The sequence below is a fragment of the Schistocerca cancellata genome, chromosome 4 (assembly GCF_023864275.1).
Source record: "Schistocerca cancellata isolate TAMUIC-IGC-003103 chromosome 4, iqSchCanc2.1, whole genome shotgun sequence".
Taxonomy (NCBI): Eukaryota; Metazoa; Arthropoda; class Insecta; order Orthoptera; family Acrididae; genus Schistocerca; species Schistocerca cancellata.
The window spans coordinates 262,427,357-262,446,156 of NC_064629.1; the positions used below are offsets into that span (position 1 = coordinate 262,427,357).

The 18,800-nt window shown below is 38.6% G+C and overlaps 1 protein-coding gene across 1 annotated transcript in view; it reads right to left on the reverse strand.

Moving 5' to 3' along the window:
- The window catches only part of LOC126184909 (mitochondrial tRNA-specific 2-thiouridylase 1), an 89,256-nt gene that overhangs the window by 68,069 nt on the left and 2,387 nt on the right, over window positions 1-18,800 (reverse strand). The gene's annotated exons all lie outside the window — the stretch shown is intronic.

The following is an 18,800-nucleotide window of genomic DNA, read 5'->3' on the forward strand; positions in this document are numbered from 1 at the left end:
TAATGCTTGAAGTTTAGTTCTGTAATATCAGCAAGCACAATTAGTAAAATTCTATGGAAACCTATGAAGCAATTATATCTGCCTGGCAAGGACCTGTTCAGGAAATTAACATCAAACTTTTTGCGCATTCTGATAATTTGGTGAAACTGACATGCATTTCCCAGACATCTTACTAGTCACTGCAGATATATGGCGTATTTTTCATAATGGGAGTGTTTTGCAAAACTGCTGTGTGACAACAATCTATACTATACTTCCAAATTACTGAAGTAATCCATGTTATAGAGAATCCTCCATGAATCATCCTGAAGTGGCATATACAATTATTATCCTTGCACAAGCCTATTAAAATTTTTTGTGTTATAAGACTCCTCAAAAATTGAACCTAAGGTATGATATATACCATGGCAAATTGAAAAAAATAAACTGTGCACACTAACACCACACGGCTGGTTCATGAAGCTGTGGCAACATCTGAATGAAGAATATTGTCAAACAGTCAATATTTGACCTAAAACGTTCACTGTGTACTGACAATATTGAGAATATTTTGAGGTCCATCAATACTGCTCATCAATATTTCTAGGACTGACAATACGTCAATACAAACTCTCAGGTGGTCAGTATATTGACAGTTTGACAATATTATTGAACATGTGAGGGCCCCTTTAAAAGAAAATATTGGATCAACCTTTCATAAACTGCTGGAAACGAGATGGTCTGTGTGGATTGATGCCATGTGTCCACCTGCTATGCATTTGCCAGAATTACAAAGGGCAGTTGAACTTTTTTTAAATTTTAATTTGACTGCAGGGGCATGTGCTGAACTACGTGAGATTCAGAAATATTTGGAATCATATCAATGTGTCTTGATGTCTTCAATGTGGTACAAATTATTAGCTGCAATACACATAATAATGTGCTTCAAGCCAGGGAAGTGACTACAGATGCTGAAAATGACCATATTACGAGTCTAGTGGAAGAATGAAGTAAACTGAAAAATAGCTGGGATACTATTTACACAAAATCTTGCAAGGGAGCAGAAAATTTTGGAATATCTCTAGACTTAAACATAAAGACTCACGGTACAGAGAAATGGTAAGGCAATAGAAACCACTCTGTAGATGAAACACCAGGCGAAGATTTCAACCGGAGCCCAGAGGACAGTTTTAAAATAAATGTTTTCAATGTTATTCTAGATACAGTTGTAGCAAACTTAACTATAAGATATGCTGCCACAGATAACATTATGGACACATTTGATTTCTTATGGAACTAAATAAACCTAGACAATTTTACACTATCAGCAAGCATAGAAAACATGGGATCTATGTACAGTATATATGTTAATAAGCAGGATTTGAAACAAGAAATTTTGCAATCAGAGAAGATTCATGCAGCTAATTTTGAGTTTGAGCCACTTCCCCCTCTGGCCTTCTCAACACACTTCGTAAGTACAATTTTAATAGCATGTTTCCATATATAATGGTAGCCTTATTATTTTCTGCACTTTGCCTGTTACTGTTGCCCAAGCAGAGCAGTCATCCAGTGCTCTTGCAAAAGTTAAGAACTGTAATGGGGCAAGAGTACCTTGTCACATTAGCTATGATTACAATAGTCAGAGTTAAGCCTCCTCATTAGATTACAGTAGGATTATAAAAGAGTTCACATCTAAAAAAGCTGGAAAGAGTATATAATTTTGTACAGTATCAAATGAATGTAAACTGCAAGCATTGAAAATGTTTCTAAAAAATGTCTTTGTTTCACCTTTCGTCTTAAAACTTTCTGACCTTATCAAAAACAAAAAAAACTTAAATTAAATTGAGAAAAAATATTGGGGGAGGGGCCTAAGAACTCTTACCTGGGGCCCAAAAATCCTAGCACCGGCCCTTTTTGTGTGTGCCTGTTGATGGCTCAATGCTCATACAATTCCGTGAGTGGTCTCCTTTAGTCCTAAATTATTCACATTCTGCCAGAATGTTCCTACTATGTTTACATCAACAAGTAAATAAAAATATAGATGATGATGATGATGGCAACAACTATGACAACAACAAGTTTTATGTTAGATCATAAAACTTTCAAACTATGTGTTTTGTTACATTACAAAATACTGAGTGCAGAGACTGATAGCAAGAAATGAACAGTGTAGCATTAGCCCATTACATTATTAAATAACTTACTAGCAAAACAATATGGTACATTTTGGGTAAATCAATTGAGGTAGCACTGGTTTAAACAGACAGGCCTTGAATTCGGAAGGATGGAGATGTCAATCTACATTTGGCCATTCTGATTTAGGTTTTCTGTGGTTTACCTAAATTACTTCACATTCCTACTATAAGGCCACAGATGACTACTTGTCCCATCCTTGTCAAATTAGATCGGTAAGAATGTAGACACCTGTATATGTGAAATACATTACTCTGTTGTTCTTAAACTGTAATGCTTTTACATGTCCAATATCCTTCAAAAAGTGATAGATAAATGAAACTACTACTACTACTACTACTACTACTACTACTACTATTACATAAGGCTCATTCCACATCAAAACACGCTATAATTCAAGGATTTGTAATCTCTATTTCAGACTTTCACAAAACTATGCACATTTGCTTATACTTATAACACAGGAACTTCTGCAAACTCATTTTCATCTCAGACTACAACTTTATTTTATATCGAATTTTAAATGTAGTGACATTCTGATAACTGGGCTCTGCAAGGATGTCAATGCAAAATGGTACTTCTCTACATAACTGCCCATAACCCTGGTGTTTATGGAGCTTTTGATTTGGATTCCCCCCCCCTCAGAAGTAAGGCATATAGTCAACAGATATCCATTTATTGAAGCAGTAAAGTCACAAAGAAAATTTTTAAAAAATATTAATGTATGTCAATTTTCGATTTCAGGAAAATTGCGAGGACATGGAGAAATGCTTGCGTCACATTTCTCCAACCTGCTGGGAACCTAATTTTGGTCCTAAATAATTGCCTACATTTTAAGCTTTCTAATAAAATAAAAATTTTAATGGGTCTTCTGCTAATTGACACACATATCTGAAATCAAAATACTGTTTGGTGTGATGGGAACTGGTCATCCACTCACTGTCTCACTGCTTCAGATGCATGGGTATCAAATTAGCATATTTAAGTATAACCCATTCTAGGTAGGCTAGTTGACTTTAAGTGTGAAAATTTATTTCCTTTCATTTGACTAGATAATATTACTTAAAAAGTATTTGAAAGTCATCAGAGAACTTGTGAAGCTTTCAAAAAACACAGACACACAGTCCAAAAATCTTTGAGGTCAGTTTGCTTGTCTTTGTCTAAAACATTAAGTGCAAAAAGAATCTATGTAAAGCCAGGCTAAAAACTGTGCACAACATGTCGTAAGATTTTTGAACAGAAAACTAACATCAGAGATAAGAAATGAAAATGATGCCACAGATGACCCAGAAGTGAATTTCATGAATCAGTACTAAAAAGACAAAGTATCGAGGACGCAAATAAAACTTTATATGATATTGGGTGCTCTCCCTTAACACTTCACTCCATTCCAAATCACAGCAAGGCTACATATGGCAAAAAGAAGCTAGAAACAGTGAAGCATGTTTTGGAAAGAAAAGTGTGTCGGGCATTGATTGCAGTACTGAAGATTTTGACTGCAGAGAAGAAAAATTTGATGATGAAATTGTTAACAAAGCCCAAGATTTTGATGCCATGATATTGTTAATGAAATAAAAAAGTGGCTAGTGTAAGAGTACCTGAAAAAACTCAAATTTGAACTTTAACTCTGCCAAAAGAAAACTGTGGTTTGACAAGCAAGGAAACTGAAAACAGAAATAGGTATTTTATCAATCCCTAAACCAAAAATGGGGAAGATTGTCACCGATTTCTACCAAAATGACAAATATACTTGAATGTTACCAGGAGCAAAAGACAAAGTTAGAATTCAGGGCAGTTCTGCCACTAGATAAACACGGATCATCAGGCAGAATTGGTAAGGCAGTTTGCAACTGTTGGTGAATATATATTGTTGGTAACAAAACTACAGGCACTTAAACCACACTCATTTAATCCAAGTGTCATTGAAAATATTGAAAGAAAATCTAACCCCAGAAAAAGCAATTCTGTTAATGTACTTTGCTGAAAACTACTGTTTTGTAATTTAGAATGAAATGCAGAGTTATCACTGGACAAGAAGCAGCTGTACAATCCATCCTGTGTGTGTTTATGTAGTAAACGAAAAAAGTACATTGGTAATAGCGAACCACTGCTTTATAAGTAATGATATGGGAATTCTGTCCAGAAAGAAATGGTTATGTGGCTGGCAGAGCACTTCCCACAAGTAAAGAAAATGTATTATTTCACTGGTGGATGTGCTTCTCAATATAAGAACAGAAAAAGCTTTAAAAATTTGTGATAGCACAAAACCAATTTTTCTATTGATGCTGAGCATTCCTTTTTTGCTATTAGCCAACGCCTGATGCAACCTGATAAATCAGCGGTAGCGGAGCATTGCCTAGACACGGGACATAGTAAGCTTTACGAACAGATGGAAATTTTATCCCCAGCATCATCTTTCTGGGACTGTTGTTAAGGAGGCCATACATATCCATACAGCGGACAATCTTATCAACAGGGATGCAGGTTTTCAACTAAGTGCTGCCTGGAATCCAGCACTGGTTGCCCCTAAATCAAAACAGCGAAAAAAAGAACTTCCAATTCATCAAGTGACACAATGCGCAACGGAGATATAGTTCAGACTTTAACCACACGAGCGTCCAGCAGCACAGCCATTGCCCATAGCACTCACGCTGATGGCCTTTCTGTGGCTCCCAGCAGGGGGCACCAGGAGTGCCGCTTTCCTCCAACTACCAGAGTCTTCCTGCACACATGTACTGCCTGCTCCCGGCATGATAAATTCCTGTGCCGCCGAGTGATTATCATCAGTCGCACCTTGCAGCAGTGGCAGCAGCAACAGCAGCAGCAGCAGCTTATAATGTCGAGCAGTTGCATAGATGAAATATTGTGAGTTACACAATATGATCCGGTGGGAAACCCAAGAAGCGTATTTGCAACAGATCCGCCGGGAAAGCATGAAAAGTCACATTTTATGTGCTGTTGGTGTACCTAAATCAACATCATTAGGCAGAATGTATTACTTTAATGATTAAAGATATGAAGTTACCAGAATATAATTTGTCTCAGTGGATTAAAAACATATATTCTCTTAAGAAGTTTCATTGATAGTTTCACTGCAGAATATGTACATTTTAAATTAACACAAGTGTTGCTAGAATAACTGTAGTTCAAAGACACTAATTTGACATCCTGAATAAATTTAACCCATGTAATGAAAATGTTTCAATTACATTTATAACTTTTGGCTCCGTACTTTCATGATGTAGCCTTACTATAGGTGTCAGTTTACATAATCTGATCTGAACGATCTTCTGAACAATGATGTGATATATATGTCAAATGAACATCCAATATCTATCAAAACTCAGGGTGATTTTTCTATTTTTGTTAATAATATCATAGTTTTGATAAAAATAAATCTTGTATCGGCTGTCAGAAAGTGTTTTACTTATTTAAAAATCATTGTTTGGACCACACCACCTTAAGATGATTTTCTATATTCCCGTAAGTCAAGAATCGTTATTAATTTTTTTCCAATAAAGATACAGCCCTTCTGTAACATCTGGGGAAATATGACGGTGATGTGTTGAAAGTAAGATACTTTCTGTTATTATTACTGTTATTATTTTTGTCTGACATAATGCAACCTAAATTTGAAATTTCACCAGCATTTACGTTTGTAAAAAATTTCAATTTTTTCCCCTCAAGCTACAAGAAGTATGTGCAGAAATTTTGCACTGGCTATTGCCATGCAGAAAGTAGTGAGTAGAAAAAGTTTTGTGAAAGTCTGAAGCAGTGGGTGTCAGGTATGAATGATCTTAGAATTATTTTTTTCATCAAAACACAAAGTATTGTGATTTCAGATTTATGTGTGTGTCCACTTGTAGAAACCCATTAATAATTTTATTTTGTTACAATTTGTACTGTCTTGGGAATTGTGTAAGACCAATTATAAGTTCCCACCAGGCTAGTGAAATGTGATATAAGCATTTTTCAATATGTCTGGACATTTTCCAGAAATTGGAAAGTGACACACATTAATTTTTCTTTGTATTGTTCTTTGTAACTTTACCGCTTAAATAATAACATGTCTCTTAAGTATGTGCTTCTCTTAAGGGGAGTTGGAACGCCCTATCCCAACAATGTTAAATTTAGTGACTTGGCTTCCCTGTATTCAGGAACCACTGTAGCCATTGACAAGAAAATTTTACAGGACATTAAACTATATGTTCTGAGTCTACTGGACTACAATAATTACATTTCAGCCACTGCTTTCGGAAATACAATTTTTTTTAATTACCAGTTAAATTTTTGTGTACTTTTTTGTACATTATTCTAAATAATTTTAATTATAAATAACATTATGTTCTTCTTTTAGTTCAGTAGACTCAGGATATGTATGTTATTACTCCCTGAAAATTTTAATACTATACTCTAAGTGATTTCTGAGGTTTAGCAAAATATGCAACAGAAAATGTAAATTTTCAGGAATGGCTTCTAAAGTTTCAAAAGACTGTAACTCACTCAATATATGCTTAATTTTTTTTATTTTTAGTCACTCAAACATCATGCACCATACTGTATGTCATCCTCTTGATCTTTTTCTAAGATTTTTCTTCTGTCTGGACGCCTTAGTGGCCAACTGTGCTGCATACTCGACTTTATCAATGCGAACCTTGTACATCTGTTCAAGTTCTCTGATGCAGTTTGCCCCAGGATTAATTCCCATATGGTGTAGCACTTTCACCCTACCAATGTTGCCATCATTAAAAGAAATAACAGCATGATTGATCCCCCACTTTAGTGTCTTCATTCCAAGTAAAACATTTTTTGGTATGCGAGTCCATATAAGATTACTGAGCGACTCATTGGGATTTTCAGTCTGACTATGCAGACACTTCTTCAGTAATTCAGGATTTGCCAGGTCCCTGTAAATAAATTTTATGATATCCATGACTGCTGTTGAGATGGAATGTTTATGACTGTATGAATTCTACATCTACATCTACATTTATACTCCGCAAGCCACCCAACGGTGTGTGGCGGAGGGCACTTTACGTGCCACTGTCATTACCTCCCTTTCCTGTTCCAGTCGTGTATGGTTCGCGGGAAGAACGACTGTCTGAAAGCCTCCGTGCGCGCTCTAATCTCTCTCTAATTTCACATTCGTGATCTCCTCGGGAGGTATAAGTAGGGGGAAGCAATATATTCGATACCTCATCCAGAAACGCACCCTCTCGAAACCTGGCGAGCAAGCTACACCGCAATGCAGAGCGCCTCTCTTGCAGAGTCTGCCACTTGAGTTTGTTAAACATCTCCGTAACGCTATCACGGTTACCAAATAACCCTGTGACGAAACGCGCCGCTCTCCTTTGGATCTTCTCTATCTCCTCCGTCAACTCGATCTGGTACGGATCCCACACTGATGAGCAATACTCAAGTATAGGTCGAACGAGTGTTTTGTAAGCCACCTCCTTTGTTGATGGACTACATTTTCTAAGGACTCTCCCAATGAATCTCAACCTGGTACCCGCCTTACCAACAATTAATTTTTTATGATCATTCCACTTCAAATCGTTCCGCACGCATACTCCCAGATATTTTACAGAAGTAACTGCTACTAGTGTTTGTTCCGCTATCATATATATAATCATACAATAAAGGATCCTTCTTTCTATGTATTCGCAATACATTACATTTGTCTATGTTAAGGGTCAGTTGCCACTCCCTGCACCAAGTGCCTATCCGCTGCAGATCTTCCTGCATTTCGCTACAATTTTCTAATGCTGCAACTTCTCTGTATACTACAGCATCATCCGCGAAAAGCCGCATGGAACTTCCGACACTATCTACTAGGTCATTTATATATATTGTGAAAAGCAATGGTCCCATAACACTCCCCTGTGGCACGCCAGAGGTTACTTTAACGTATGTAGACGTCTCTCCGTTGATAACAGCGTGCTGTGTTCTGTTTGCTAAAAACTCTTCAATCCAGCCACACAGCTGGTCTGATATTCCGTAGGCTCTTACTTTGTTTATCAGGTGACAGTGCGGAACTGTATCGAACGCCTTCCGGAAGTCAAGGAAAATATCATCTACCTGGGAGCCTGTATCTAATATTTTCTGGGTCTCATGAACAAATAAAGCGAGTTGGGTCTCACACGATCGCTGTTTCCGGAATCCACGTTGATTCCTACAGAGTAGATTCTGGGTTTCCAAAAACGACATGATACTCGAGCGAAAAACATGTTCTAAAATTCTACAACAGATAGATGTCAGAGATGTAGGTCTATAGTTTTGCGCATCTGCTCGACGACCCTTCTTGAAGACTGGGACTACCTGTGCTCTTTTCCAGTCATTTGGAACCTTCCGCTCCTCTAGAGACTTGCGGTACACGGCTGTTAGAAGGGGGCAAGTTCTTTCGCGTACTCTGTGTAGGATCGAATTGGTATCCCGTCAGGTCCAGTGGACTTTCCTCTGTTGAGTGATTCTAGTTGCTTTTCTATTCCTTGGACACTTATTTCGATGTCAGCCATTTTTTCGTTTGTGCGAGGATTTAGAGAAGGAACTGCAGTGCGGTCTTCCTCTGTGAAACAGCTTTGGAAAAAGGTGTTTAGTATTTCAGCTTTACACGTGTCGTCCTCTGTTTCAGTGCCATCATCGTCCCAGAGTGTCTGGATATGCTGTTTCGGTCCACTTACTGATTTAACGTAAGACCAGAACTTCCTGGGGTTTTCTGTCAAGTCGGTACATAGAATTTTACTTTCGAATTCACTGAACGTTTCACGCATAGCCCTCCTTACGCTAACTTTGATATCGTTTAGCTTCTGTTTGTCTGAGAGGTTTTGGCTGCATTTAATTGTTTGAGTACTAGGTATAAATCGGGGCCCGGAGGGCAAAGGTGGTGTACAGGTTTTTCATCAGTTGACAGTCTGTGGAAGAAGGTAGCCCATACTGCCTGCTTCATTTTCACCAAATCCTCAGTATTATTTCCAATGGCCATCCCATAATACTGCTGCAGTTCATCAATCGTTTTGTCTGTCATCCTGCCTCTTATGGTTTTACCTCAGAAAGTTTCTTGCCTCTCAAACTTTGTTTCAACTTCCTCAACCTGGTGCCCACCTTCTTCTGGACATGACCAATACAAACACATAATTCAGACATGTACGAAAGAACAGATACCGTCTTCATCTATATAGTTAAGGCTCACCAGCCATTTGACCATCTTCTGTGCGGATGCACACACAATGACCAAACTCTTACGGGAATCAGTAAAGCTGCGAGTAACGAGTGTAGTGGGCAGGGGCACTACGAATATAGTGCGGGACAATAAATTGGGAACGTGGGTCTCACAGAGGGCATGCCAGTGATAAGTCCCTGCAGTCGCACTACCCTCTGTGTCCTCAGTAGCTCAGATGGATATCGTCTGCCATGTAAGCAGGAGATCCCGGATTCAAGTCCCAGTCGGGTACACATTTTCAACTGTCCCCGTTGACGCATATCAACGCCTGTATGCAGCTGAGAGTATTCATTTCATTGTACCGATTTAACTGTAAATTCAATTTTCCCTTTGCCTTTACAGCAGAGGAAGCAAGACGGGTGGTGGCATAAAGTTCTTGATCACTAGTCTGAGTGCGAATGTTCTAGATCAAATGCCAAACCTCTCTGCAGCGTCTCGTGAAATGAGGGTATTCAATACTGTTGATGGTGATCCATCCATAAGATGGGGAAGTTAAGCTCAGCAGCCCCCTCAGTGCTATTCAAGAAGAATAGGCTATATGCCAGCACCAGGTTTCACCGTCTCTCTTCTCTCATCATCCATCATCATCCATCACCATCACCATCACCATCACCATCATCACCACCACCACCATCACCATCATCAAACACATACGTGACACCACACTCCATACACGCCCATTACAGTCACAGAAACTCAACACTTATACTTCAACAATGCACAACGCTCATGCTTCATGAAGGGAAGGTGCCTACAAATGCGAAGGATGGAAAACAGCTTTCCAGTTCAGATGGATGAACCTCTCCGTAGAGATCTCCCAGTCAATCATGCTGTATGACTTTACTATACTTTTATTATGCTACATCATAGATGCTATACTGATTGATAGTGTCACCAGTCAAAGCTTACGGGTTGTTCCGTATTCTTCATCGCTTCCACTGAATATGTTAATGTTGAAAACTATCATTACTCCAAGGGTGTGCAATAAGTCACCGTTTTGTATGCTGCAGTGATTTTAAGTCTTTTCTTCTAGAGTACCAGGCTCCAGGAAAGCAGGCCATAGCTGACATTAGCTGTAGAATAGAGTATAGTCTATTTTTACCAGATAATATTGTGATAAGATGATGTCTTAGGTTTTCCCCAGAAGCAATTATGAGCTTGGCACCTATTGGAGAACACAAAAGAAGACTCCCGAAAGAACGAGTTTGTAATTCATTTGAGCATATCCTGGGCAACAGTATTAACTACTAGCTGGTCATTTCCCTCCAGAAGCATCCTCGTATCCACAAAGACCTTACAACAGCCATTCTTAGCATCAAAGATCACACAACATCTACAAATCAAAAAGAGATACTCAACCACGTGTGACATGCTTTGCGTTCAAGAGATTCACAGAAATATGACACTGCTTGTCCAAAGATATATGTATGCCCCTTGCAGCTAATCATCCACATAGACAATAAGGCAGCATCATCTTTTCCGTGCATAGCACAGGTTCTCTTTATGTGAGTAACAGCAGTAAAAAATAAATTACTGTCTTACAGTGGAGGTGATTAATGGCATCGTGACCACAGTTTATAAAACCACTTTCAGAACCAAATCATCATGTGTGTGATGGTCAACAGCCATTTATGGCATGGATATATACGGGAAATGGAAATACTATACGGGAAATGGAAATACTATTGTGGTTTGGGCAGTATCAATCTGACTCTGCTTACTTGAAAAGAGGTTACAATCCTCATCTTTTCTTTGAAAGTGAGCAAATCAGGCAAAACTCAAAACAGTAAGTTGGGCTGCAGTACCTAACATTGCATAATTGTATGCCAAATAAATACAGAAATTCAGACAGATTATTCCCTTTCTTAAAAAATATAATTTTAAGAAAGCTGACTGTAAAAAATTTACTTCATCCTTGGATGAATATTTACCCATACATAGCCTGGCCCTGTTTCATATGATGAGTTTGTGGATACTGAGAAATATTGTTCATGGTATTGTAATACTCAGAGGTTGGAGACCACAGCATATGAAATGTTTATCATCAGACACTGAAAAGCTACTGAAGGTTTTCAATCATTGCAATAAATAACCTTTCAAGAAGAAAACTCAAAGCTGGAGAATGATTCCTAACAGCAATATCTAAAGACAAACAAGACATGTGGGTAAAAATGATGAAGGCAAAGGATTGGAGCTAGAATAGTCAGAATGCATGGAGAGTTCTTAAGAGCTTCTGTAGAGGTTTGAACAACTATTATATGGCATCCAAAGGTCACTACCAATTAGTTAGCCCATGCCTGAAATTCTCTCTGCCTGGGGACTGAGTGTTTGTGTTGTCCTCCTCATTTCATTTCATCATTATTTGTGAAAGTGGCTAGACTGGACTGTGTAAAGATTGGCAATTTGTACAGGCATTGATGACTGCCCCGCAAACCAAACATCATCAAGCCTGAAAAACAGGTAAGAGTTCAATGCCATAAAACAAGGCGGCCTAAAGAACATAAAACTTGTACTAAAGAACATAAACAGCCATTCAGTATAGAATCAGCAAGCACAGATGACTGCAGTGTGGAGCACATAAAACATTTCACAAAGAAAGTAAGAGAATGGATCATGGAACTCTACAATTACTACTTTGAAACATATCACTCAAAAATCACATGCGACATCCATTCTGAAGCCATATAAACCACCAACAGATGCTAAAAGCTTGATACCAACATCACTACTATGACATTTACACAAAATCCTTGACAGACTTTGCTGAATCACTTACAGCTTAGAGTGCTTATCAACAAGCAGGTTTCAGACCGGGAAAGAATTGAACGTATCAGATTCTTAATCTCGCCCAGTATATATTGGATTGGTTCAAAACAATGATTCAAGTGCAGCCTTCACCGATCTAATAGCTGCCAGTACTCAGTCAGTCATTGTATATTGATATAAAAAAAACTCTATGGATTTACTAAGGACTATGGTTTCACCACACTCATTGAACAATTACTCAGAAAAACAGAAGGGTATATGTTTGCTTTCATGGATAATAAAGTTGACAGCAATGCATAAAAAATTGTGTTACTACATGGAAGTGTATTGGTCCCAAGTTCTTTTAACATCTATACTTGTAATTAACCACCTCCAGAGCACACCAGGAAGTTTCTCTATGCAGGTGATATGGCTTTGGAAACTCAAGCTAAGTCCTTTGCAGAAGTGGAAGCGTGCATGAAAGGTGCTTTGAGCACAATGAGTAAGAATCAATTTCATCCATAACCAGATAAAACTCAAATTCGTGTTTCTCGTGGTAAACACAGACATGAACATCATTGCCTTGGGAGCTCTTGCCGAGGAGTGCAATTGGATACTATACAACATCCAAAACACTTGACTGCACCTTGTCATATGAGCAGCATAGCTATACCACAAGACTGAAAGTGGAAACCAGAAAAAACATCCTTAGGAAGCTGATCAGAAGTACATGGGTCTCCAAGCCACAAACTATGTTTGTGGTCTACACCACTTGCCAAAATGTATCAGCTGACAGGTAGTGCTCCCCCAAACATCCAACACTAAATTGCTGACAGTGTGGAAAGAACAAAGCTGGGCATCAAGTCCATTCATCCATTATATGATCATGTAGCAACTGTCCTGAGACTAATATTCAGGAAACAGTAAATGAAAACCATCAGCATCTTGCAAATGACTCCATCGAAAGCAAGAATGAAAATGCAGAAATAACAAACAATAAATAATCCTAGATGGCCCCAACCACCGGAAAATATCCCTCCTTACCACCAAGAGAAGTGGGATACTGGAGCTGGTGGATCCATGTGCAATGAAAAAAAAAAGGAGATTTCCAATTGTTACAACCTACTGCAACTGTAGAGTTGCTCAAAGCATGAACCACTTACTCTGGTGCCAGTCCACCACCGAGTAAGATCTATTTCAGGCAGCTCTTAACTCTACTGAGGTTTCACACTTCTGGTAATCTCTGGTGTAGTTTTCCATGCACTAACAGTCAGAAATGTTTAAGTAACTCATTTTGTGTGTTCTTTAATTTATTTTTTATTTTTCTTTATATTGAAGCTTCTGACATGAAAAGCAATAACACCCGTTTATTGAGCATCCTTAACTAGTTGTTTCTTGCATGTGATAAAATAGTTTAGCAACTTCTGCATTAACCACCACTTCCATGTCATGCAATGCACTGTATTTTCAATTTATTCCAGTCAAATAAGTTATTGTCCTTGTAGAAAAGGACAGGAACTTGTGTTGTGTCAACAGCATTGTTCACTTTGCAAAACAAAATTAGATCATCTGCAAATTGCAAAATTTGAAATCACGCTGTTGAACAAAACTTAGCAGGAACAGAGAAACTACTGAAGAGCCATTACATATGAAATGTTATGCTCTCCCGTTCACGTACACAGCTGGCTATTCATATTGCAAAATTAGGAAGGATAGTGAACAAAGAGATTTTACTTACTGTGCACATACTGCAACATAGTAATAGTACATGATTTTTTACACAAATCTGTCATATCTAGCAGCAATAATGGCTATCATTTGGCTGGGTATTGAGTGAAACTGAGCTGTATGACAGATACAGGTATGTCATTCCACAGTGCTTCACCTATGCCAGAGTTTATCAACTTTAGCGGCTGGCAAGTGGTGGCATGCCAGTCTCTCCGCAACCCATGACCGGATGTTTTCAGTGGGTGTGAGATCTGAAGAACACGCTAGCCTGGGCAACAGTCTAGCGCTTTCAGTATTGAGAAAGGTAAAGACAGTATGGGAAACATGTGGTTGAAACGTAATGTCACAGAGACCTCAAAGATAGGGAACAGCCACAAGCAAAAAAGTTGTGGCTGCTGTTCAAATTACCAGCTATGTGAACCACAGACGATTGTGCTGTGTTGTGTACCCAGTGGCACTAGTGATTACCTTAAACCACTCCACGTAAATGTCGGGATGGTTCCTTTGAATGGGTACAGCCAGATACCACCCCCAGCCTTGGAACAATCCAAGCTAGTGCCCCATCTCCAATGACCTTGCTGTCAACGGGACATTAAACCCTAATCTTCCTTCCTTCCAATGGCACCACAAACCTTCGCTCCCATAAACATGACAAATGCAATCTGGTGATGTTCATTCTCTTTTGAGTCTTCACACATCGATATGACATTTACATCTACGTACATACTCTGAAAGCCACCACATGGTGCATGGCAAAGGGTACATTGTACCACTGCTAGTCATTCACCTTCCTGTTCCATTCACAAATAGAGTAAGGCAAAAACTACTGCGTATATGCCTCTGTATGAGCCCTAATTTCTCTTATGTTCGTGGTCCTTACACAAGATGTACGTTGATGCCAGTAGGCTCATTGTGCAGTCAGTTTCAAACGCTGGTTCTCTAAATTTTCTCAATAGTGTTCATCCAAAATCTCAGCTTCTCTCCAGGGGGCTCTCATTTGAGTTCCCAAAGCATTTCCGCAATACCTGTGTATAGATCAAACCTAGCAGCTCACCTCTGAATTGCTTCGATGTCATCCTTTAAACCAACCTGGCGAGGATCCCACACACTCAAGCAGTACTCAAGAATGCATCACAATGGTCTTCTACATAGTCTCCTTTTACAGATTAACCACACTTTTCTAAAATTCTCCCAATAAACCGAAGTTGACCATTTGCCTTCCACACTACAAACCTTACACGCTTGTTCCATCTCATATACCTTTGCAATGTTACACCTAGATATTTAATCCACCTGTGTCAAGTAGCACACTACTAATGCTGTATTCGAACATTATTCAATTGTTTTTCCTACTCATCTGCATTATCTTACATTTTTCTACATTTAGAGCTTGCTGCCATTCACCACACCAACAAGAAATTTTGTATGTCATCTTATATCCATTTACCGTCACGCAACAATGACATCTTCCTGTACATCACAGCATAATTGGCAAACAGCTGCAGCTTGTTACTCACCCTGTCCGTCAAATCATATTTGTATACCATGAGAATAACAACTGTCCTATCACACTTCTCTGGGGCCCTCCTGATGACACCCTTTTCTCTGTTGAACACTCACTGTTGAGGGCAACATACTGGATCCTATCAAGTCTTCCAGTCACTCACATATCTGTGAACCTATTCCATATGTTCGTACCTTCGTTAACAACCTGTTGTGGGCCACCTTGTCAAACTTTTTCAAAAATCTAGGAATATTAAATCTGCCTGTTGGCCTTCATTAACAGTTCACAGGATATCATGTGAGTGAAGGCAAGCTGAGTTTCACATGAACAAGGCTTTCCAAAACCATGCTTATTTGTGGACAGAAGCTCTTCTGTCTCAAGGAAATTTATCATACTTGAACTGAGAATATGTTCAAGAACTCGACAGCAAAACAATGTTAAAGAGATGGGTCTGTAATTTTGCAGGTATGTTCTTTTACCCTTCTTATATACAGGAGTCACCGGCACTTTCTTCCAGTTGCTTGTGACTTTGTGCTGGGCAAGAAATTCCTGACAAATGCAAACTAAGTAAAGGTCCAATGCCGCAGAGTACTCTGTGAAACCTAACTGGGATTCCACCCAGACCTGGCAACTTATTTGTTTTCAACAATGGCAATGCTGCACGCAAAACCATAACTAGTCTGAAAAGATGACAAGTTGCATCCTGTGACCATTGTCGTCATTGGGACACACTGCTGCTACATCAACGGAAGCCGCCCCCCCCCCCCCCCAAATAATGGTCACTGTGCCAACAGCTTGCAGTGCTCCAGAAATCATCTCACTGTCTGTGTAGATACTTGACTTGCAGCATAGCATTTAGTATGCTCAAAATCAAAGCAGCAATATTGCAGAACAATAAACCATAGCCTGAAAGGGTCACGATACTGTCACTGTCCAACAGGTTCTAACACACTGGTTAATAGTCCTTCTTACACAAGGGATAATACAATCTTCTCACAACCAACCTACATTGAGGTATGATTTCTCAATGAGTAGTCTTTCCTTATATACAGAATGTAGACGGCATTACTCCTGTGCCCTGAAATGCTAATCATTTGCTGTTTTCAAGCTATGATTTAAGTGGTCACGGCAACCTAACAAAGTCCATAGCAGATTGTCTTGCTAAACAGGACCTCGTGGAAAATGCAATCAGGTGCCCCACTGTGATCACTACCTTGGGCACTCTTCTTTGTTTCCATGAGTTTGAATCATCTCTGTTTCTGATTTCCACATTGCATTTGATGTAGACTTTCCCCTTTGTAAAAAACCAAAAAACAAAAACAAAATCTCATACTGGCCCACTTTGTACAGTTGTCATAATGTTTGATTCAATTTTGTTGATGTGTTGCAAGGCATTGGCTTTATTACATTGGAGGTACCAGTAATTTATAAATGGAAAACGAACTTAAAGAGTTAAGGTTTTCTGTAGGAGGCCTACACAGATTTCAGAAGCTTGAAACATCACAAAAAGAGAGAAAATTATTAATCACTCCCATCAGTGACTCAGGAAATTTCATAAAATATTTTCCTCAGTACAACTCAGGAAAATCTAAATAATAATTTTTGTCTCCCTACATCCTCACAACAGGAGGTTCTCTCATCATGGAGTCTGATTGACCTGCTCCTTCTTTTTAACCTTTACCAGTCTACCCCTCTCTCTTCCTCAATGAAGAAACTATTAGTTCTGAAATCTAGGCTAGTGCATATACTTTTGTACATGTCTATCAGCAGTGCATTACTGACATTGCTCCTGACAGTAAGCACTGGCTAGAATTTCTGTCTGCTAATTTCATAATTTTCTCACATGAATTTTCTGATACACCAAGGAGTTATGAAAGATGGAAGCCACCTTTTATATTTAGTGACAAGCCCCATGCAGCCTTACAAGAATTTTAGATTTCTTCAATAAGTTAATATGTTATTTTTCTTTCTAATATTTTAGAAGGTTATTTTTCTTTCTAATATTTTAGAAGATTTTTCTAACTAGCAAATAATTTTTGTAGAGTGCATTCTTAGATCCAGAATTCTTAACTGCCTTGCACCGATCAATATCCACACAGACTGTTCTGTACTATGTCTGTTCTTACCCAATGTTTTGCTTGCCTTTTGATTCTCTTTGTCGTAAGTGGGAAAATATTGTTCTTTATCGCATATTTTAATGTATAAGACAATACCTTTTTTTTTTTTTTTTTTTTTTTTTCCCCCCCAAATTGTTACTGCAGTTGCACGACATCTAATCTACGTTCACAACTGACCTGCTGCTGAATGCAACATTAAAATGCCTGGTACTTTCAAAGTACCAAGAACTCACACTCCAACTGCAGTTAGGAAACACATTATTTACTCAAACTTAAAATGTACCTACTGTAATTACTAAGGAGGTAAAATTTGAGAAATTCAGGCACATACAGAGGAGTCATGAAATCTTTCTTCCTAGATAGTATAGGAAGGGAGTAATTACTATGGTGAATGAAGGTTAACGGAAACGTCCGATTCCACCCGTCTGCTTTGACCGATGACGTCACCAATATGATGGAAACACCAATATGACGGAAACAAGCATTCACAACAACTCCCATATCGCGACTGACATCATTACATAAACATGACAACACAAAAATAGATCGAAAAACCATCAAACACATATTCCTCCAAAAATATAATGAAACTAACGGGACAAGTGAGGAAAATGGGGGTTTTTGTGTGGGGACAAACTAAAAATAAACACACGCCACTAAACCAAACGACAAAAATGATAAAACAAAATGACCACAACCTTCCCAAAATCAACCAAAAACAATATACACTGGAATCGAACACTTCTCTTGACCTAAATAGGTCAACAGAAAATACCTATACCAGATCATGAAACCCAAAACTACAACCACGTCCACAATCATTACTACCTCAAATAACACAACAAACCAACAAAATTGGAATCTAACACTTCCCCTTGACCTATATAGAACAACAGAAACTATTGAAACAAAACCACCCACAGCCACAACCAAGCATTGAAACTGAATACTTCCCTTCACTTATAAAGATCGACAGCAACTCACAATACCAAATCACAAATACCAACAACAACCCCCAACCCCCACACACACATAACCACCCAACCATCTAAACAGACAAAAAAATAAACAAAAACTAAACAACTCACCACAAAAAAGATCCGGCGCTGCCCTCTAGGTCAGACACCACAATCACACCCAGCCACACACACACACAAACACCACTATACACACTATCACGCCAACAGAATAAACCACAACCAAATAAAATTCCCAACCTCCCCCCCCCCCAAAAAAAATCAAAGACTTTGAAACAAATAATAACCAAAAAAAAAAATAAGAATCACACACTACAACTTAAAAAAATTACAACAAA